Source organism: Brienomyrus brachyistius, chromosome 13, assembly GCF_023856365.1.
Source record: "Brienomyrus brachyistius isolate T26 chromosome 13, BBRACH_0.4, whole genome shotgun sequence".
In the NCBI taxonomy this organism is placed as follows: domain Eukaryota; kingdom Metazoa; phylum Chordata; class Actinopteri; order Osteoglossiformes; family Mormyridae; genus Brienomyrus; species Brienomyrus brachyistius.
The window spans coordinates 11,413,028-11,416,783 of record NC_064545.1 but is presented as its reverse complement, the minus strand read 5'-3'; positions in this window follow the sequence as shown (position 1 = coordinate 11,416,783).

Sequence of the window (3,756 nt, the reverse complement as noted above, 5' to 3'; positions counted from 1 at the left end):
TAGGTGTGCATGTGTGAGTGAATGGTGTGTGAGTGTGCCCTGCGATGGGCTGGCCCCCCATCCTGGGTTGTTCCCTGCCTTGTGCCCATTGCTTCCGGGATAGGCTCCGGACCCCCCGCGACCCAGTAGGATAAGCGGTTTGGAAAATGGATGGATGGATGGATGGAGTACTCTGGCTGGGGTTGGAATACTTGCATGTTTTCTGCATCTTTTCATACTCCGACTGCTCTAGCTGTGGTTTGAGTGCTTGTGTGTTCTCCCCATCTTTTCGTACTCTGAGCACTCTGGTTTCCTCTTGAACTCTGAAGCAGTCGGGTGAATGGGGGTTTCTAAGCTGCATGTAGTGTGTCATTGTTTGTGTGTCCATGCTTTATGTCCTGCATCTGTCCTGGGCGTCCTGTGCTTTATGTCCTGCATCTGTCCTGGGCGTCCTGTGCTTTATGTCCTGCATCTGTCCTGGGCGTCCTGTGCTTTATGTCCTGTGCTGCTTGGCGTAGGCTTCCGGCTTGCTGTGAACTTGTTCCGGATAAACAGCTAGAAGATGAATAGATGGTTAGATCTTTTAACCTGAATATTTTGCTGAAATATTAGGATAAATAGGACAAATATGGAATGTATGTTTCATTTGCATATAAGACTATATTCACTAATATAGCTTACCAATGTGTTGTCTACATCCCTCTAACTCTGTTATTATTGTTAATGTTGTATAGCCTGTTATTAAGGGCAGCATTCCCAATAAATTTGATCCACTTGAGCTCTCATTGCAGGACTGTTTGGGAAACATGACATCCATGAAAGATCGATAAGCAGTTTTCTTAATCCATGGCCATCTTGAAAATCCAGAATTAAAGAACTGTTATGGAAGCCAAATTTCTCATTTGCTAATACATTCATACATTTGGGGGGGGGGGGGGGGGGCTTTAAAGCATGGAGACAGGAGGAATTTCTCACGCTCATGTCTTTTTGATTTTGGATGCTTTATACTTTAAATGGCTATTTAGAGCCATCAAATAATAAGCATACTGTCTTCTTTCCTTGCAATTTGTCGCACAAAATATTTTGTTTTCCCAGTTGTTCTCTTTGTGCGCTAACTGGAATTAGACACAAGACTAAAAACTCAGCAGGGCTTAACTCGCAAAAAAGATGAAGATGATAGCTTTAATTGGGTTTTACATAACATCAGTAGGTTGTTTTATTCTAATTCTGTGGTCAATCAAAGAATATTGTACTCCCTTTGTGTGCTTATACAGCATGTTTTATCTTTATTTCAACTGAAGGATCTGTAGAACTGCAAAAGGTTTCATTTGTATAGAAAAGTGTTTCCCAACCCGCTCCTGTGGGAGCCCCAGACAGTCCACGTTTTTGCTCCCTCCCAGCTCCCTGCCATACAGTCCACGTTTTTGCTCCCTCCCAGCTCCCTGCCATACAGTCCACGTTTTTGCTCCCTCCCAGCTCCCTGCCAGACAGTCCATGTTTTTGCTCCCTCCCAGCTCCCTGCCATACAGTCCACGTTTTTGCTCCCTCCCAGCTCCCTGCCATACAGTCCACGTTTTTGCTCTCTCCCAGCTCCCTGCCATACAGTCCACGTTTTTGCTCCCTCCCAGCTCCCTGCCAGACAGTCCATGTTTTTGCTCCCTCCCAGCTCCCTGCCATACAGTCCACATTTTTGCTCCCTCCCAGCTCCCTGCCAGACAGTCCACATTTTTGCTCCCTCCCAGCTCCCTGCCAGACAGTCCATGTTTTTGCTCCCTCCCAGCTCCCTGCCAGACAGTCCACATATATAAAAACGTGGATCATCTAGGAATCCCCAAGGACCGAGCTGAGAAAAGCTGGTGTTGAATATACAGGGTGGGCCACATAAAAGTGATCCCACATCTTAACAAATTGACATATAGGGCCACTTTTATGAGGCAACCCTGTACTATTGTGCTGACAGTTTAATTTTCTGTTATTATCTGTCACGTGTGCAGAGCGGTTACATAAGACACATAAGAGCGGTTATTATCTCTAATATGCGCATGAAAGATATAGCAGAAAAATAGTAATGATGAGCAGTATAGTAAATGATGATCATATAATACATATCCTACATAGTTATAAGCGCAGAATCTGTGTACTATGGCTTTAAGGATTAGACTCCCAAAATGCAAGAAAAATAAGAGATATGTGACATTTCAGTATATATTTCAAATATTAAGTCTTTCAGTGTCAAAGCATAGCCGTTTATACTGTGCATCATACATGTTTAGCTGGATTAAATGGTTATTAAATATTTCAGGTGACAGGAGCTTAATGAGAATAACTGATAATTAGTTTACTGTGAAAAGTAAAATAACTCCATCCATCCATCCATCCATCCATCCATGGATCCATCCATCCTCCAAATCACTTATTCTTCTGGGTAGCAGGAGGTCTGGAGCCTATCCCAGAAGCAATGCACATGAGGCAGGGAACAACCCAGGATGGGGGGCCAGCCCATCGCAGGGCACACTCACACACCAGTCACTCACACATGCACACCTATGGGCAATTTAGTAACTCCAATTAGCCTCAGCATGTTTTTGGACTGTGGGGGAAAACCGGAGGAAACCCCACAACGACATGGGGAGAACATGCAAACTCCACACACATGTGACCCAGGCAGAGACTCGAACCCGGGTCCCAGAGGTGTGAGGCAACAGTGCTAACCACTGCACCACCATGCCGCCCCAACCTAAAGTATGATTACTGATATTAACAGTACACATACTTAGGAGTTATTCTGACCTGGTTAACTAAAACTATATTAATTCTTATTTATTCTAAACACCTTCTTTTGTTTTTTTTTGCAGTCTGTAGCTTGTAACTAGATATATCTGAGACATCAGGTTTTCCTTATGCCGGTCATTATGTAGTCGAAGTTAATGAAATGTAATTAATTACACAACGCATGCAATTGTCTCTTAACAATGAGTTGACACGCAGTTGCCCCAGTTTACGAGCACTATAATCTTTTGATTTACTTTTATTGATTTGCTGCCTGAACGGCTTCTGCGCTTTTCCCTGTATGATACCATAACAACGTGAGGTTATTATATTAATTTTAGATGACTTCATCGTTTTATGATTTAATTAGACCTTACATTAAAATATATTGTTTTTAGGCTCGCAACCACGTGTTGTTTAATTGTAAAAGCGGTATTACATTTCTGAATAAAGATTCACGAGATGTTTACATTCTTGTTAAGCATACTCTTCATAAGACATTTATTAAAAAAAACATTGAAATGAATAAAACTGGTTTCTTTCTTTTGTCGATATTCATTTTCATGCAAAAATACTCGTGTTCAGAATTTGCTCAGAATCATAATCAGAATCGTTTATTTGTCGCCAAGTATGTTTCTTTTACAAGGAACATTTACAAGCTATACATATATATACATACAAGATATATATATATATCACTCGCCATATATATGTGGACTGTGTGTGTGCGTGTGCATGGCTTGTGGTGCATATATAAATTAACAATGTGCTTCGCGCAGATAATGTTCCAGAAGGTTCGTTACATTTCCTTTAAAACACCAACCCTGTACATGATCATTCAAAGTTATACCATACATAAAAGGTTAAGATGGACACGTGCGCTTTATTGTCTTACGTGCTCACGGCGTGTGCGCGTACGTGCACGCCCTCCCTCGGGCGTTTCGGTAACGAGCTTGAAGGAACGCGCTGGAAGCTCCGCCCTCGTGACGTTTCAATGGGAATGTCTCC